Source organism: Kogia breviceps, chromosome X (genome assembly GCF_026419965.1).
Source record: "Kogia breviceps isolate mKogBre1 chromosome X, mKogBre1 haplotype 1, whole genome shotgun sequence".
Classification (NCBI taxonomy): Eukaryota; Metazoa; Chordata; class Mammalia; order Artiodactyla; family Physeteridae; genus Kogia; species Kogia breviceps.
In genome coordinates this window covers 7,279,369-7,299,185 of record NC_081330.1, presented here as the reverse complement: position 1 = coordinate 7,299,185, position 19,817 = coordinate 7,279,369, and the positions used below count along the sequence as shown (strand labels likewise).

General features: G+C 39.6%; 1 protein-coding gene across 1 annotated transcript in view; it reads left to right on the top strand.

Moving 5' to 3' along the window:
• Positions 1-16,026, top strand: part of SLITRK2 (SLIT and NTRK like family member 2) — a 29,663-nt gene extending 13,637 nt beyond the window's left edge. The window contains exons 4-5 of the transcript XR_010838590.1: positions 1,674-1,777; positions 15,755-16,026. The gene's annotated coding sequence lies outside the window, so the exon portion shown is untranslated. The remainder of the gene's footprint in view (positions 1-1,673; positions 1,778-15,754) is intronic.
• Positions 16,027-19,817: the final 3,791 nt, after the last annotated feature.

Below are 19,817 nucleotides of genomic sequence, written 5' to 3'. Positions count from 1 at the left end.
GGCTGTTGAACCCAATGATCTCATTCTAGAGTTAAAAGTAGCTTTACTGCTGAGTGCTGATATTGACTTGTTATTGGCTTTTGGAATCGGGAGACTTAGTTGAGAGGAAATACACTCCCTGACAAGCTTGAATGATGAATTCTTCCAGACCTTATCATTTAGTTCTTCCTAGGATCTGTGTATCTGGTTTGTTTCTTAAGTCTTCCAGATAGGAGAGAAATTCTTTGGGTTCAGACTACATTAAGTCATATTTCTGTCAGAACACAGTGTGTCATAAAGTCTGATTTATCCAAAATAAGAACTTATAGGTGGTGTTTCATAGCAAAGAGTCCCAGGATCTGAGGTTCTGATCTTCGTGCAGCTAAAAAGCTGTGAGGACAAGTCATAGTTCTCACTGGGGTCTCAGCTTTCCTCCCTGGGAACGGTGTTGGTCTGGATGAACTCAATGGACATGCTCTATGATTCTAGGCTATTCGGGGAGTGACTGCTACACACAAAACAAACAGCGCATCGAGGCAATTATTCAGGAAATTCAAGCCTGAAAATCTCTTACCCTTCTCCTTTCTAGTGTCTAATTTGGACATAGCCATACTCATTTTACTTTTTACAGGATTCAAATGTACCATTTGACTTGGGTTAGTTTCTCTTCCTAAACTTGACTTTAAAAATGTTTAAATCATTTTTCTTACTTCTTTGTAAATCACAACATTCTACTGCTTTTTGGGAGGGGAGGGAGGTGATGGGATTTTCATTTAGCTGTTTGGCAGGGGGATTTTCTATCGGGTTGATGAGTTTATTCCGTGTGATAATTAGGAAAGTCAAGCTATGAATATATCTAGGAAGATCATATTATCACATATCAGGGCACAAAGCAGTTTTCCCCTTTGGTTGTCCATCATCCCACCCTTTTAGCCAGCTCTGCCAAGCTTCTTATCATCCGGGAAACTGATGGACCCTTGGACAACTCAGCTGAGCCTCAGAAATTCCATGATTCATTCCAGTGAGCAAAGCTTTTAGCTGACAAGTGGTGTTTGGCCTCTTCCTGATCATAAAATTCAGCCATAGTTTTACTGCTGGGCCAATGCGTCTCTAGTTGGTCAAATGGATTTTAAGTGGAAACAAAGAAATAAAGCCCTCAATCGTGTAATATTCAGCTGACATAATTTTTACAAGGGTAAAAAAGAGGAAAAAACACCCATTCAAAAACTTCCTCTGCTTTCCAGATGTCTGCGGGGCTTATTAAAAACGCTAGTGAATGAAAGATAAATCCAGCTACACTTTGCTTTGTGTTTTCTTCTTCTACGTTACAGAAGGCTGTGAAAAAGGAAATGTAGGCTATCCTTGTCCAAGCCATCATCTTAAAAAATTTAAAAACTAGGGTGCCACTGAGATACTAAGGATTTAGAGTATAATTACATTTCAAATGTTTAACTTGAAATTTTGGAACAAAACCTATTTTATTTACTAAATAGATCTCTGCAAAGCAAGTACATTTTAAGCAATAATCTGGGTAATTTGGGAGCAGGGCTTGCTGAAGGAACCTTCTTCATATGAAACTGGATTTATTCAGGTTTTGTTTTGTGCAAATTCATCAGAAAGTTGTTCAGTTCTGCTACTCAAACAGTTCAAATGTTCTGAGATTTAAAAAATAAGCTAATTATTCTGCTTTACAGATTAAAGGGGGAGGACGCTCTACCCGTGTTGATGCAGTTTGTTGCTTTCCACCTCGACTCTCTGAGTTTCTATACCCAAGGATGGATATTTGTACAAAGACAAGGTAACATCTTAGGAAGAGAGGGGTCAATAGATACTTTCTAGAATGATTTATAACAGAGGGCCAGGAAACGGGGAGTTTCACTAAATCTTCTTGCCTTGCCTCTCTGAAAGAAATCTTTCTCAAGCCTTGATCCCTGACCAGGAGCCAAACATTTTCCTATGTGAGTAAGACTGTGGGTTTTACTGGGTTCTGCTTTGTTTCAGTCTTCCATCACACTGATCCTTTCTGATTTGCTGACAAAGGAGGATCTGAGAACAGCGGGGGGGACCATTTCCCAGAGAACAAAGGAGCCCTCGGATTTAGCCTCCACTCTCTGCTAACTCTCCATGCGACACTGGACCAGTTCCCTCCCGTCTCTGAGCCCCAGTTTCCTCATCTGGAAACGAAAGTAGTTAGACTTAGCCTTGCCAGTCACGAAAACAATTGAATAAAAACCAGCTTACTACTGGGGAAACCTGAAATCCACTTCAATTCATAAAATGTAGTAAATCACTTGCAAATTTGACACGTTAACTATCATTAATAACAAATTATTTTCAACAATCCTCACACCTGTTCTGTGACACAGCAGTGAAAACATTTGGACTACAGTCTCATGATTTTCTTTCCCTCATCCTTATTCCAGCCCCTAAACATCATAATTGTATAAATCCATTTACACAAAGAGTATGAGTAATTTCGGGTAGTCCTTATATGGTAACAGATTGTCTCTAAAAATACGATTTATGGAGTGCTCATTGTGTGGTGAGCACTTGAGCAGAGGCTGTGCACATCTAAAACAAATCCACAAGTGTTCCTGAAGGCCCAGCATGTGCCCAGCGCTGGGACGAGACTGGGGTGGGAGGAAATGAAAAAATCGGCTCCTGTGTGTTGGGGAGGCTTAACATATACATCAGAAGTAAGACGTGGCTCCTGGCCTCAGGGAATATAAAACCAAGCTGGGAAGATGTGCTACTTATCCTTGAAAGGGATAGGAGAGGTCAGGCTCAGAAAAGAAAAAGATCAGTGCAGATTACACTGGAATTATCTGAGAAGGCTGCTGGGAGGGTGCGGGGCAGAAAACAAGAGCCTTGAATTGGGGAAAGGCTTGGGGAATCGGCAAGCGTGAAAATGTAAACACAGAAATAGGCCTGCAAAGAAAACCAACTTATGGGTACCAAGCAAGAAAGGGGGGCAGGGATAAATTGGGAGATTGGGATTGATACATAAACACTACTATATATAAAATTGATAACTAACAAGGACCTACTGTAGAGCACAGGGAGCTCTACTCAATATTCTATAATGGCCTATATGGGAAAAGAATATAAAAAAGAGTGGATATATGTGTATGTATAACTGAATCACTTTGCTGTACACCTGAAACTAACACATTGTTAATCAACTATACTCCAACAGAAATTAATTTTAAAAAAATAAAAGGCAATGTCATGGGAGAAAGATATTGCCCATAATGGCAGATGATATAACAATTTACTTTGAAAATTCAAGAGAAGTAACAAATAATAAAAACTACTTAAAAAGTTTTTAAAAAAAAGAAAGGAAGGAAGAAAGAAATAGACCTGCGAAGAATAGTGAAGAGCATGGAAGGCTGGTTTGATGTACCTTTTAATGGCTTTGAAAGCCAGAGTAAGAAATCTGGACTCAATTCCACAAATAAAGGAACGTTCTTCAAGCAAAGTAAAAATTGTATCAATAGAACTGCCACTATTTGTATAGGGCCTTGTAAGTATTTCACATGCATTTCTATTAGCATTTGAGATGATTATATCTGGGTTACGATGAGGAAACTGAGGTTTAGGGAGTTTTGGTACTTGCCCCAGTGACCCAGTGAGTGTAGGGAGAGGCCACCTAGTTCAACAAGTTAGCACAGAGAAGTGTTCGCAAGCAGTCAGGCACTCTGGAGGCCACGTGCTGAGAGTTGAAACCCAGCTTTGCCACTCACCAGCTGTGTGACCTTGGGCAAGTCACTTCACCTCTCTGGGCCTCAGTTTCCTCACCTGAAAGGAGACAATGATCATATTTGCCCTCACGGGGTGGTTATGAGAATCAGTGACTTAATATTTGCAAACTAAAATATGTTTGTTAAACAAAACAAAAGGTGGCAAAGGTGTACTTTGAAACCACTTCTGACTGACTTGAAACCCATGTCCTGTCCACAACATCACTGGGTCTCCCTGGATAAACAGAGGAGTGAGTCGTCTGGGAGAAAGAGTGATCTGAGCATTAGGGCAGACAGAAGACTGTGGTCCAAGATGAGGGAAATGGGAGGAAGATGAAGCCAAGGGACCCTGCTCTTATTTTCAGCCGCAGACCTTCCACCAGCTGGGAGTACAGACCGATGGTTTAGAGAGCCATATTTAGCAACACCTCCATCCTTTATCTTCAGCAGATTCTTAGTTTAATAATATTTATATTCTTTAAGGGAAAAGCATAAGGCAAAATGGGTAAGGAAAAAAGGGCTGTTTCTTCATGAATTCTGAAGGGAGAGAGGCTCAGAGGGCTTGGTTATGAGCAGAGAAACCTGAGGCCACCTGGGGAGGCATTTCAGGCTTCCCCGAGCTTCGCACAGGACTCTGGGTGGGAGATCCACACAGGGCTGGGACTCAAGCTTGGAAGTATCTAGAAGTGTCCCACACTTGGTCTAATGCTCTGCTGCTCTGATGGCTCTTGAAATTATGAAGAAGTTTTGAACAAGAGACCCTACATTTTCACTTTTCACTGGCCCTCACAAGTGATGTCACTAGTCCGGGGTCTATGACACCAGAGACTCAGTGAAGTTCCACCAATTCCTCCTGCCTAAGGTGGATCTGTGAGTAACAGGACTTCTACCTTCTGAACAGCCCGCCCCGTCTCATCTTTCTGGCCAAGTGTCTCTCATATGCCGTCTCACACTAAATGAAACTGTGCATGCTTCTCCTTTTAAACATATTTTATTTACATTTGACACAGTTTTTCGCTAATTCAGAAGGTGTTCGTGTGTGCATGTGCGTGTTTAAGATAAGTGAAAGTATCTGGGACTGAAGCAGTGGCAGTGGTGGTTATCTCAATGGTGTACAGCTGGTGAGAGCGGTCAAATGATTTTGCAATGTGAAAAGAGCAATTTGGTTTTTGTAGGGCAGGTAAAAAAAAAATGGCTTTGTATGATTTGGGTAGGCTTTGTGGGAAAGAAATTGTGTACTTTTTTAAGCTCTCCATTTACCTCTGCCATCTAAGCTGTGATCGCAAGAATAACTTCTAGTGAGCCCAGGTTTCATTCATCAACAGAACAGCCTTAAGAAGAAATGGAAAAGAAGAAAGCAGAATTTTCTCCATTTAAGAACATAAAGAAACAGAAACATTTTGAGGGGAAGGGAACTAGGGAAATTTGACACTGTAAATTAGACCAGAGCTGGATATGATGAAAGCCTGATTCACAGGATCAGGATATTTTGACTGTAATTCTATTGCTTCGTTGTAAATGAAATTGTTCCAAAGCCTTTGAGGATTTCCATTAACTGGCGCCCAGATAAATTTTCACAGTTATTCATAGCAAAACTCTTTAAATAGTAAATGAGAAAGGTCACATCATGACAGCATTGTACAAAAATACCCTCCCCCGATGCCCATGCACAGATTTCTATCAAGCGTTTGTCAGGCGCATAGGAGGAGCTTGGAGGCGACCCTCACAGCTGCCTCCGAGAAGCCCGGAGCCTTTGGAAGCCTGAGATATTGGGCCACGTATGAGTCTCCTGTTTACATCTGATCCACAAACCACGGGTCTCTTTGGAATGCAAATGAATGAGCCCTAGGGACAACAGTGCCTTTGATTGATGTATTTGGGCTTTCTGACATGCAAACGCATCAACTATTGAAGGGAAGTGTGGGCATGGGTGTGACTTAGGAAAGTCCACACTGTATGTTGGGCTCAACACTTGGGGCTTACATTCTTCTTCTTCTATTTTTTTTTTTTTAAATAAAAGCACTCACCGCATTGCTCATTGATTCCGTGGGCTGACAAAATCTCAGTAGTGTCAAGTAGTGCAGAGGCCCTGAGCCGAGAGGAGACGCAGTCTCTGCTGTGGGGCTGGCTGCCTTGCTTCCTCATGGAAGTGTGGATTCAACGACCGACCGCAAGCTTCTCTCGATGAGCTCTGGGAAGGGTCAGATGGCTACAGGTGTAGAAAGTTTTGCTCTGCAACTGCTAAAAGTTGCTGAATCACAGTAGAGAGCTAGCCTGTTACTTAAAAATCTCTGGCATTATTTGTTTTGTTTTAAGCTAATAACCTTAGTGTTACTGAATTCCATTCATGATTGTTATAAACAATCAAAGTAAAGAGCATACAAATAAATCTTAAAGACTGATTTGGAAAATAAGTACAAAATGTGTCTACTTGACGCGTAAATAGACAAATCAAGATTGCTTTACATTTGTTTTTGGTTATCCCTAGAATTGGTAGATTAAAAACTGCTGTGTGGCTTTCTGCACACATAACATCTCATACTGCTGATGGCTTTTTTTTCTATAAGTTATAATGAGATCAGAATCTCCCCAAATCTGTTATCTACATTGGACAAAAATGGTCCTAAAACCTCTTTTGCTCAAAAATGTATGCTTCTATGGCTTACGTTACAAATTGTGCCATGATTAGAAATTATACTAAATAAACTTGTGAATTAAATTTTGGATGAAGAAATTTCCAGTTTTGTAAATTGAACAAATAATTTTTACCTACAGCAAGCAATTTATTTTTAAAATCTTTTTAACATCTTTATTGCAGTATAATTGCTTTACAATTGTGTTAGTTTCTGCTTTATAACAAAGTGAATCAGCTGTACATATACATATATCCCCATATCTCCTCCCTCTTGCATCTCCCTCCCTATCACACCGAGCTGATCTCCCTGTGCTATGTGGCTGCTTCCCACTAGCTATCTATTATACATTTGGTAGTGTACATGTGTCAGTGCAACTCTCACACTTCATCCCATCTTACACTTCCCCCTCCCTGTATCCTCAAGTCCATTTTCTTCGTCTGAATCTTTATTCCTTTCCTGCCCTAGGTTCATCGGAACCATTTTGTTTTAGATTCCATATATATGTGTTAGTATACGGTATTCGTTTTCCTCTTTCTGACTTACTTCACTCTGTATGACAGACTCTAGGTCTATCCAGCTCACTACAAATAACTCAGTTTCGTTTCTTCTTATGGCTGAGTAATATGTGCCACACCTTCTTTATCCATTCATCTGTTGATAGACACTTAGGTTGCTTCCAAGTCCTGGCTATTGTAAATAGTGCTGCAATGAACGTTGTGGTACAAGACTATTTTGATTTATGGTTTTCTCAGGGTATATGCCCAGTAGTGGGATTGCTGGGTCGTATGATAGTTCTATTTTTAGTTTTTTAAGGAACCTCCATACTGTTCTCCATAGTGGCTGTATCAGTTTACATTCCCACCAACAGTGCAAGAGGGTGCTCTTTACTCCACACTCTCGCCAGCATTTATTGTTTGTAGATTTTTTAATGATGGCCATTCTGACTGGTGTGAGGTGATACCTCATTGTAGTTTGATTTGCATTTCTCTAATGATTAGTGATGTTGAGCATCCTGTCATGTGTTTGTTGGAAATCTGTATATCTTCTTTGGAGAAATATCTATTTAGGTCTTCTGCCTGTTTTTGGATTGGGTTGTTTGTTTTTTTGATATTGAGCTGCATGAGCTGCTTGGAAATTTTGGAGATTAATCTTTTGTCAGTTGCTTCATTTACAATACTTTCTCTCATTCAGAAGGTTGTCTTTTCGTCTTGTTTATGGTTTCCTTTGCTGTGCAAAAGCTTTTAAGTTTCATTAGGTCCCATTTGTTTATTTTTGTATTATTTCCATTTCTCTAGGAGGTGGGTCAAAAAAGACCTTGCTGTGATTTAAGTCATAGAGTGTTCTGCCTATGTTTTCCTCTAAGAGTTTGATAGTGTCTGGGATTACATTTTGGTCTTTAATCCATTTTGAGTTTATTATTGTGTATGGTGTTAACAAGTGTTCTAATTTCATTCTTTTATGTGTAGCTGTCCAGTTTTCTCAGCACCACTTATTGAAGAGGCTGTCTTTTCTCCAATGTATATTCTTGCCTGATTTAACAAAATAAGATGATGATATGTGCATGGGTTTATCTCCGGGCATTCTATCCTGTTCCAATGATCTATATTTCTGTTTTTGTGCCAGTATCATACTGTCTTGATTACTGTAGCTTTGTAGTACAGTTTGAAGTCCGGGAGCCTGAAACGTCCAGATCTGTTTTGCTTTCTCAAGATTGTTTTGGCTATTTGGGGTCTTTTGTGTTTCCATACAAATTGTGGAATTTTTTCTTCTAGTTCTGTGAAAAATGCCATTGGTAGTTTGATAGTGATTGAATTGAATCTGTAGATTGTTTTGGGTAGCATATTCATTTTCACTATGTTGATTATCCCAATCCAAGAACATGGTATATCTCTGCATCTGTTTGTATCATCTTTAGTTTCTTTCATCAGTGTTTTATACTTTTCTGCATACAGGTCTTTTGTCTCCTAGATTGGTTTATTCCTAGCTGTTTTATTCTTTTTGTTGCAATGGTTAATGTGAGTGTTTCCTTAATTCCTCTTTCAGATTTTTCAGCCTTAGTGTATAGGAATGCAAGAGATTTCTGAGCATTAACTTTGTATCCTGCTACTTTACCAAATTCATTGATTAGCTCTAGAAGTTTTCTGGTAGCATCTTTAGGATTCTCTATGTATAGAATCATGTCATCTGCAAACAGTGACAGCTTTACTTCTTTTCCAATTTGGATTCCTTTTATTTCTTTTTCTTCTCTGATTGCTGTGGCTAAAACTTCCAAAACTATTTTGAATAACAGTGGTGAGAGTAGACAACCTTGTCTTTTTCCTGATCTTAGAGGAAATGGTTTCAGTTTTTCACCATTGATAATGATATTGGCTGTGGGTTTGTCATATATGGCCTTTATTATGTTGAGGTAATTTCCCTCTATGCCTACTTTTTGGAGGGTTTTTATCATAAATGGGTGTTGAATATTGTCAAAAGCTTTTTTCTGCTTCTATTAAGATGATCATATATTTTTTTAGTAGTTGAGCATGTTTTATTATTTAAGTGTCATTTTTTTAAAACATCTTTATTTGAGTATAACTGTTTTACAATAGTGTGTTAGTTTCTCCTTTACAACAAAGTGAATCAGTTATACATATACTGAGATATGTTCCCATATCTCTTCCGTCTTGCATCACCCTCCCTCCCACCCTCCCTATCTCACGCCCTCTAGGTGGTCACAAAGCACAGAGGTGAACTCCCTGTGCTATGTGGCAGCTTCCTACTAGCTATCTAATTTACATTTGGTAGTGTGTATATGTCCCTGCCACTCTCTCACATCGTCACCGCTTACCCTTCCCCCTCCCCATATCCTCAAGTCCATGCTGTAGTAGGTCTGTGTTTTATTCCCGTCCTACCACTAATCTCTTCATGACATTTTTTTTCTTAGATTCCATATATATGTGTTAGCATACGGTATTTGTTTTTCTCCTTCTGACTTATTTCACTCTGTATGACAGACTCCAGTTCTATCCACCTCATTACAAATAACTCAGTTTCATTTCTTTTTATGGCTGAGTAATATTCCATTGTATATATGTGGCACATCTTCTTTATCCGTTCATCTGTTGATGGAGATTTAGGTTGCTTCCATGTCCTGGCTATCATAAATAGAGCTGCAGTAAACATTTTGGTACATGACTCTTTTTGAATTATGGTTTTCTCGGGGTATATGCCTAGTAGTGGGATTGTGGGGTCATATGGTAGTTCTATTTGTAGTTTTTTAAGGAACCTCCATACTGTTCTCCATAGTGGCTGTATCAATTTACATTCCCACCAGCAGTGCAAGAGTGTTCCCTTTTGATCATATGATTTTTATCCTTCAATTTGTTAGTACTGTTTATCATGTTGATTGATTTGTGTATACTGAAGATTCCTTGCATTCCTGGGTTAAACCCCACTTGATCATGGTGTATGATCCTTTTAAGGTGCTGTTGGATTCTGTTTGCTATTATTTTGTTGAGGAGTTTTGCATCTATGTTCATCAGTGTTATTGGCCTGTAGTTTTCTTTTTTTGTGACATCTTTGTTTGCTTTTGGTATCAGTGTGATGGTGGCCTTGGAGAATGACTTTGGGAGTGTTCCTCCCTCTGTTATATTTTGGAAGAGTTTGAGAAGGATAGGTGTTAGCTCTTCTCTAAATGTTTTATAGAATTCTCCTGTGAATCCATCTGGTCCTGAGCTTTTGTTTGTTGGAAGATTTTTAATCACAGTTTCACTTTCAGTGCTTGTGATTGGTCTGTTCGTATTTTCTATTTCTTCCTGGTTCAGTCTTGGCAGGGTGTGCATTTCTAAGAATTTGTCCATTTCTTCCAGGTTGTCCATTTTATTGGCATACAGTTGCTTGTAGTAATCTCTATTAATCTTTTGTATTTCTGTAGTGTCAGTTGTTACATCTCCTTTTTCATTTCTAATTCTATTGATTTGAGTCTTCTCCCTTTTTTTCTTGATGAGTCTGGCTAATGGTTTATCCATTTTGTTTATCTTCTCAAAGAACCAGCTTTTAGTGTTATTGATCTTTGCTATCATTTCCTTCATTTCTTTTTCATTTATTTCTGATCTTATTTCTATGGTTTCTTTCCTTCTGCTAACACTGGGGATTTTTGTTCTTCTTTCTCTAATTGCTTTAGGTGTCAGGTTATGTTGTTTATTTGAGATGTTTCTTGTTTCTTGAGGTAGGATTGTATAGCTATAAACTTCCCTGTTAGAACTGCTTCTGCTGCATCCCATAGGTTTTGGGTCACCATGTTTTCATTGTCATTTATTTCTAGGAATTATTTTGATTTTCTCTTTGATTTCTTCAGTGATCTCTTGGTTATTTAGTAGTGTATTGTTCAGCCTCCATGTGTTTTTATTTTTTACAGGTGTTTTCCTGTAATTGATATCTAGTCTCATAGCATTGTGATCAGAAAAGATACTTGATATGATTTCAATTTTCTTAGATTTACCAAGGGTTGATCTGTGACTGAAGATATGATCTATCCTGGAGAATGTTCCATGAGCACCTGAGAAGAATGTGTATTCTGTTCTTTCTGGATGAAATGTCCTATAAATGTCAATTAAGTCCATCTTGTTTAATGTATCATTTAAAGCTTGTGTTTCCTTGTTTATTTTCATTTTGGATGATCTATCCATTGTTGAAAGTGGGGTCTTAAAGTCCGCTAGTATGATTTTGTTACAGTCAATTTCCCTTTTTATGGCTGTTAGCATTTGCCTTATGTATTGAGGTGCTCCTATGCTGGGTGCATAAATGTTTACAATTGTTATATCTTCTTCTTGGATCGATCCCTTGATCATTATGTGGTGTCCTTCTTTGCCTCTTGTAATAGTCTTTGTTTGAAAGTCTATTTTGTCTGATATGAGAATTGCTACTCCAGCTTTCTTTTGATTTCCATTTGAATGGAATATCTTTTTTCATCCCCTCACTTTCAGTTTGTATGTGTCTTTAGGTCTGAAGTGAGTGTCTTGTACACAGCATATATATGGGTCTTGTTTTTGTATCCATTCAGCCAGTCTATGTCCTTTGGTTGGACTACGTAATCCATTTACATTTAAGGTAATTATCGATATGCATGTTCCTATTACCATTTTCTTAATTGTTTGGGGTTTGTTTTTGTAGGTCTTTTCCTTCTCTTGTGTTTCCTTCCTAGAGAAGTTTCTTGAGCATATGTTGTAAAGCTTGTTTGGTGGTGCTGAATTCTCTTAGCTTTTGCTTATTTTTAAGGTTTTAATTTCTCCGTCAAATATGAATGAGATCCTTTCTGGGTAGAGTAATCTTGGTTGTAAGTTTTTCCTTTTCATCACTTAAAATATGTCCTGCCACTCCCTTCTGGCTTGCAGGGTTTCTGCTGAAAGGTCAGCTGTTAACCTTATGCAGATTCACTTGTATGTTATTTGTTGTTTTTCCCTTGCTGCTTTTAATATTTTTTCTTTGTATTTAATTTTTGATAGTTTGATTAATATGTGTCTTAGTGTGTTTCTCCTTGGATTTATCCTGTATGTGTCTCTCTGTGCTTCCTGGACTTGATTAAATATTTCCTTTCCCATATTAGGGAAGTTTACAACTATAATCTCTTCAAATATTTTCTCAGTCCCCTTTTTTTTCTCTTCTTCTTCTGCAACCCCCTATAATTCGAATGTTGGTGTGTTTAATGTTGTCCCAGAGGTCTCCAAGACTGTTCCCATTTTTTTTCATTCTTTTTTCTTTATTCTGCTCTGCAGTAGTTATTTCCACCATTTTATCTTCCAGGTCAGTTATCCGTTCTTCTGCCTCAGTTATTCTGCTATTGGTTCCTTCTAGAGTATTTTAAATTTCATTTATTGTGTTATTCATCATTGTTTGTTTTCTCTTTAGTTCTAGGTCCGTGTTAAACATTTCTTGTATTTTCTCCATTGTATTTCCAAGATTTTGGATCATCTTTACTATCCTTACTCTGAATTTTTTTTTCAGGTAGACTGCCTATTTCCTCTTCATTTGTTTGGTCTGGTGGGTTTTTACCTTGCTCCTTCAACTGCTGTGTTTTTGTCTGTCTTTTCATTTTGTTTATCTTACTTTGTTTGGTGTCTTCTTTTTGCAGGCTGCAGGTTTGTAGTTCCCGTTGTTTTTGGTACCTGCCCCTAGTGGTTAAGGTTGGTTCAGTGGGTTGTGTAGGCTTCCTGGTGGAGGAGACTAGTGCCTGTGTTCTGGTGGATGAGGCTATATGTCATCTTTCTGGTGGGCAGGACTGCATCTGGTGGTGTGTTTTGGGGTGTTCTTGACCTTATTATGATTTTAGGCAGCCTCTCTGCTAATAGGTGGGGTTGTGTTCTTGTCTTGCTAGTTGTGTGACATAGGTTGTCAAGCTGTGGAGCTTGCTGGTCATTGAGTGGAGCTCTGTATTAGCGTAGAGACGGAGATCTCTGAGAGAGCTCTTGCCGATTGATATCACGTGAGACTGAGATGTCTCTTGTGGACCAGTGTCCTGAAGTCAGGTCTCCCACCTCAGAGGCACAGTCTTGACACCTGGCCGGAGCACCAAGACCCTGTCAGCCACACACCTCAGAAGAAAAGTGAGAAAAAAGAAAGAAAGATAGAAAGAGGAAAATAATATATAATATAATGTAATAAAATTATTAAAATAAAAATGAAAAAAGTATTATTAAAATTAAAATAAATTAAAACATAATTTAAAAAGAGAAAAAAAAAGAAAGAAAGAAGAGAGCAACCAAACCATAAAACAAATCCACAAATGATAACAAGTGCGAAACACTATACTAAAAAAAAAAAACAAAACAAAACCGAGAGACAGAAACCTCGGACAAAAGGTAAAAACAAAGCTATACAGACAAAATCACACAAAGAAGCATACACATACACACTCACAAAAATAGAAAAAGGAACAATATATATATATATCTTTTGGGAAGTGTGAGGTCTTCTGCCAGTGTTCAGTAGGTGTTTTGTAGGAGTTGTTCCACATGTCGTTGCATTTCTGATGTATTTTTGGGGGAGGAAGGTGATCTCCATGTCTTACTCCTCTGCCATCGTGAAGGTCTCATCCAGCATTTTATTTTTTAAACCATACTACCACGTTTGTAAATTCACCTGATCTTCATAAAAATTTGAAAATCAAGAACAATTAGTATGAAAGTATTTCCTTTTCACTCTTTAGAGACCAGAAATCTGGACGAAAGAAGTTGATGTTTTTTTTTTCATCTGGTAAACACTGACAAGAGCGAGTAGAGGGAGAGGACTGAAATATGTGTTATCACCTTACTGCTCTCAGTGTTAAAGATAAGAACTTTTCACTCCTAGCTATTATTCAACGAAGCATTTCTTCAACATTCTCATTCATGATATATTCCGGCATGTAACTTCTGTCTTTAAAGGGATTAAGCTAATGCCCACACATGCCTACTTAAAAATATTTTCCCATCTATTACATTTCCTTTTCCCAGATCTCTGGTAGGCTTAAGAGACCTCATTATACCAAATGGAAATAAAGAGATTCCCAAATGAAAAAGGACTCTTTTGAATGCTGACTAATGTCCATAGCAGGGGGAAGTAATTAACTCATTAACTCACTCATTCATTCATGTAACGAATATTTATTAAACACTGCGCAAAACTCCAGCACTAATCCTCCATGAGTTCACAATCAAGTGGTGCAGAAAGTCATGCATAAAATGAATGCTAATGCAGACCTCTAAATGCTACAATAGAAGGATACATAGAGTGCATTGAGAAAAGAGAGGAGGCAGCCACTAACTTGGTCTGAGCAGGAGACCCAGCAAAATTTACCCTAGAGCTGGACTGAGAAGGGTGAGTAGAATTATGTTGGCTGCAAATGGTGGAAAAGGGAACAGAGATTCAAAGGCACAGAGGGATGCAAGTGCGTCACCTGTTTTGGTCAAGGTGAGACATCTGGTGGAACTAAGTGGAGGCTGAATCATAGAGGGAGAATGGCAAGGATGAGGTGATAAGATAGGCTGCAGTTAGCTCATGAAGGCCCTTGAATGTCATGCTAAGGAGACTGAAGGCATTGTGGGTTTGAGCAGGGTAGTAACAAGATTAAATCTCTATGTAGAAAAATCTCTTTGGTGCCTTGAATAATGGACTAGGGTAGGGAGAAACCAGAGATGGGAAAACAATTTTGAAGTCAAGACAGGAGCTGGAGCAGCTGAAAGTAGGGGTATGGAAGTCTCAATGAGAAATGGAGGTAAGGAATTGGAGGAGCTATCATTAGTTATCTTTGCAAGGTGAGAAAAATGGAGGGGTCAAATCTTTCTAGAATCTTGTATGTTTATATTGTATGGGATGTTCACATATATTTAACTAAAGCTTTGTATAATAAATAAAGTCTTGGCATAAAAAGCATTTACTAAGCCCATATCCCTATTTGTGTGGAATTCCAAAGTACCTATGAGAAGCACAGACATTTTTACTTCTTCACATGTACTGAAGGCCTTTTGTAGATAAATGACTTGCTTCAAATAAATGGCTGTACTTCCATCAGAAACATGTATAAGTGCCCCGATTAATGAATGTTTTAACAGTTCCTCTGAATCATGAACATTAGCTGGTATCTATTCTTTAGAATGGAGATGTATGTATGTGGTGATTAGATGAGCATATAAATTCTGTATGGACTGTGGGAACCCGGTAACATGTGAATTTATTGTAAAACTCGGATGATTTTTAGGTGGAAGGTCAATATAATTTGGATGTCAGTCATGTATTACACACAGCAATCAGAAAACATTCAAGTAAAGAATTATAACTGAGTTATTACTTACATTTGATCCTCAATTTTGTTACTTAAAAGGGCTTGCATATTTTATATTGAAAGGGGCTATCCTAAAACGTCTAGGTCTACGATGATGGCTTTACTAAATGATTTCTATAATGTATTCAGTATGCCAGTACACCAATATTCAAGTGCCTGCTGCATGCTAGGTACCAGAATCCTGCATGGATGGGGCAGATGGGCAATGGCCCTTATAAAGGTCAAGGGGATGTGGGAAAACTCTGCCTAGGAATATATTCTTCTCAGTTGCATTTGAGATCACAGCCACATAGCTCTCCGAAGAGCTGGTTCCGTAATCATTCATTCAGTCAACTGATTGGGCACTTTCTCTGTGCTGGGCACACTGTGGTAAATAACACAGACAAGGTTTCTGCCCTCATGGAGCTTACTGTCCTAGGGAGCACTTGCAGTGCTGTGCTCTGAGTGCTAAGGTGGGGTTAACTTGACACTGAAAGTTCCCAGGATGCAATGGGCACTTGAGATTTCTGTGGATGATGTATAGGATTGAGAGAGAGAGAGAGACAGAAGTTAAGGCATGCTTATCCTAATTTTTCCTAAATATAACAACACTCTTTCAGAAATCTGTGAAAGGAAACAATAAAGAATGAAACAGGAAGAGGAGAAAGAAATGTGAAAGTCCCACCTCCTCCATGAAGCCTTTGCTGCTTCCTCCAAATGGAAGTGATTCTTCAATAATTACAGCTCTCAATTCTGGACCACTCTCTCCAATTATGGGTGTATTCTTTCTTGACTAAAACTAAAGAATATCGCACAGAATATCAAGTTATTTCCTGTTCCTACTTTTATTTTTTCCCTATTCCTACTTTTAAATAAATCCGGAAAGACTCTTTAATGTTTGTTCTTCTTAAATGCTTTTCCAAAAAAAGATTGAGCAGAATGCGGTGTAAAGACTGATAAAAAATGAAGACCATAACTTGTTCAAGCTTCATCTTCTGTGATGATTTACGCTCCTTCTTGCCCACCTTTGCCTTCCCTGTAATCAGTGTCATCCTGTAGTATGCTAGAAAAGATGCTGATTACATACAAGTCACAGGGTAATTCACCCTTTAGCCCTTACTTGAGCTCTGATAAATCTCTCCACTGCTGGGAGGCCAGGGTTTTGTTCTTCCCTCAGCAACAAAGGGCTGTTGCTTTGTGAGCTGCCTCACACAGCAACAGAAAGAAAACAGTGAAACCTGTGTGTGAGGCTGGCTGGGGGAGGGGTGACTATGACCTTTGCCTTCCTGAGAATGTGGGGAAGAGGAACGCTTACTATTTTCTCAGTGTTAGCACCCCTCATCGTGCCAGAAGCCACACTGGTGACAAACTGGAATGCAGTTATCAGTGGTGAGTGTAAAATGAGGAGGTTGGACCAGTTGATCTCAAAGGCCCCTTCCAGCTCTCACATTCCAGGATTCTAAATATTTCTCAAGGGTGATAACTTGAAGAGGAAATTGAATAGGGTGATGAGTTAGGCTTATGTGTGAGAAGTACCCCGGTGGATGGGCCCATTCACAAATTACCACTATAGACAGCCTCTCCTGAACTCAGATGTCGAACACGGAAGGTTCAGTTTGAGTTGTGTTAAAGAAACATAGACAGCCTGACTACCATACTGACTAAAGCAGGGCATTTCTGACCTCCAGGAGAAGGTAAGCAGATAGGAAGATAATTTCAGTGTTCGGGTTCTGTAAGTCTGGGAACCTTTAACCTCTGTAATCACATGGCTGCTCAGAAGACTCCTAATACTCAGGAAGAGGAGGGAGGTTCTAAAAAGGTTTTCCAAAGTCGGGTGCTCTTATTGGGTCAACTGATACCTGCTTTTCTCTGGGATTCTGCTTATGATATTCTTAGACTTTTTGTTTTCAGTGCACAGCATGATCCTAATTGCTCCCATTATTTCTTGCATTTCTCTTTCTGTATTAATTTTAATGTGCAAAGGTGAGTCCTTTTACAACTTGATCTATTCTTTTTTTTTTTTAACATCGTTATTGGAGTATAATTGCTTTACAATAGTGTGTTAGTTTCTGCTGTATAACAAAGGGAATCAGCTATACGTATACATATATCCCCATATCCCCTCCCTCTTGTGTCTCCCTCCCACCCTCCCTACCCCACCCCTCTAGGTGGTCACAGAGCACCGAGCTGATCTCCCGATGCTATGTGGCTGCTTCCAACCAGCTACCTATTTTACGTTTGGTAGTGTATATATGTCCCTGCCACTCTCTCACTTCGTCCCAGCTTCCCCTTCCCCTTCCCCGTGTCCTCAAGTCCATTCCCTAGTGGGTCTGTGTCTTTATTCCCATTCTGCCCCTAGGTTCTTCATGACCTTTTTTTTTTTTTTTTTTCAGATTCCATATACATGTGTTAGCATACGGTATTTGTTTTTCTCTTTCTGACTTAACTTCACTCTGTATGACAGACTCTAGGTCCATACAACTTGGTCTATTCTTGTCGAGACTGGATTGTGAAGCAAATATCTTGAGCATCTCAAGGTGCTTTATTCCTGTGGTCCAATATGGACATAGGCCCATCGTCATACAAGTAATAATGATAACAATTACATAGAACTTAATCTGTGTCATACGATATTCGCAGTGCTCTGCGTGTATTAATTCAGACCACGTTCCCACCCACCCTGAGCGAGTGTGTGCCTGTGTGTGTGTGTGCATGGCTGTGGGTGTGCTGGCTTGTATTTTTAGTACTTCATAGTGTCCTGTGTTTTATTTTTAGTTTGAGGTTCTGAGAAAAGGAAAAAGAAATTCCCTTGATTGGTTCATTTCTCTCCTCTCTTACCATGGCACTCAGCCCCAGCCTGGCAGCCTTTCATGCCCAAGAAATATTTTGTTGGTGCCAAGAGCCCCGGCGGCTGTGCTGCCGTGTTCCGCTGGGAGCACCGCTTTGCCTGATGTGCAGGCTCCGGCAGGCCTCGCCTGGCACAGAGCGCTTGCTGTTCCTATTTTCATCTTGCTTAGGGAGATGTACGACAGAGGGAGAGCCTCTGCCCGAGAGCAGGTTCTTTGTGAAAGCCGGGCCACAGCTCGGATGCTCACCCGGAGCGTGTGAGGGTGGCGACATAGTGACATGCTGCTCCAAGGCAGCCACAGAGCACAGCTATTGTGCCACCCTTGTCCTGGTCTTCCTGAGCACTTTTAAAAAGCGCTTGTATCAACACAACACTTGTGGAAGCCCACATGCTAGATGATGTTTGAAATTCGTGAACAGAATACAGTATTAAAACCAGGTCTGAACAGTCACTAAGAAAGTGAAAGGAAACTCAACATTACTGTGTGAGACACTAACGTTCCCCTATCTTCTGGGGCTTGAGTGAGAGATTTGGCAACCTGAGCACAGAGGCCTCCTCCTTCTTCTAAGGAGCCTCATGAAACGATAGCAGTTGTTGGTTGTAATGAGTTGATTTTATGACTATGATTACATCTCACCCACCCTACCCCCGGCCTAAACATCAATAACTTTGGAGGGTACGGTGGGTTTTACATATGCCCCTGCCCCCCAAAGTCCACACTGCAGTATAAACTCCAGATGCTGGGAGATTGGCTCCGTGCTCGCTTGCGTGTGAATGTCTTGGGAGCGCTGTGTATGTGAGCATGTTTTTATTCTAGAAAGCTTCTCAGTCAGTGGCTGCTAAACTTTGTTGTTAAGTCATACTGGAAAGGGAAGCTGGCATGCAATGGTAGCATCTTGCAGGCAGCATTGTGACATTTACTTTTCCCTCGCGGTACCCATAAAAATACCAAGCTTAAATTTGGTTTGCCTTTTATTTCTTCTGACACCCTATGCTGGCTTTGCATTGCAGACACTTCTCTTGAACGTGTTGGACGTTGGAATGGGCTGCCAACAGATGAAATAAAAATACTTCCATCATTCTACCCACCACCCCGGAGAAGCAGATGAAAATACTTGCAGACCAGGGCTCAAATCTACATAGTATGTACATAGTACATAGTTTGTCAAACTGATGTGCTTTCCTTTCAATCTTAAATGCAGCCAAAACAGACAAGCATAGTGTAGTCTGAGAATTTTGGTTACTTCAGAAGAGAATAAATACATATTTTAGTTCTCAAAACAACAAAAGAGCAGGAATGTGCTTAACATTGCCCTGCTAATTTCAAAGCGTTTTAGAGAAATGTTTGTTTGTGCTTGCTAATGTTCAGTATAGACAGAGACACAGCATGCATGGAACTGGTTCCACGGGAATCATTAAAAGGCTTGCTGAGAATGTTTGCTAAGAATAAGACACAATTCTTTGTGCCTGTTGTATGGCAAAGCTCATAAGGAGTGATCCCAAAGTCATGAGAGATGACGTGTTCGTGCCTCCTGGAAGAGGGAAGGCTGAATGGCAAGTGTGTTCCCTTGCTCTATTTTTCAGGACAGCGCCTTTGGCTGGTGTGGCAAGAGGACAGACTGGAAGCAGGCAGGGAAGATGAGGGAAAACAGAATCAGGGGGGAGACCAGCCTAACACGCTATTGATCAGCATCCTGAGGGTACAGTTTCAATCACACAGGACCCAAGAGCATATCCTGTCTATTTGATAAGAGGGCATTTCCTTTGCAACACGATGTCATGGAAAAGGGTCTCAAAGTCAGAAAGCGTATATTTATATTTTTATTATTTTTTTA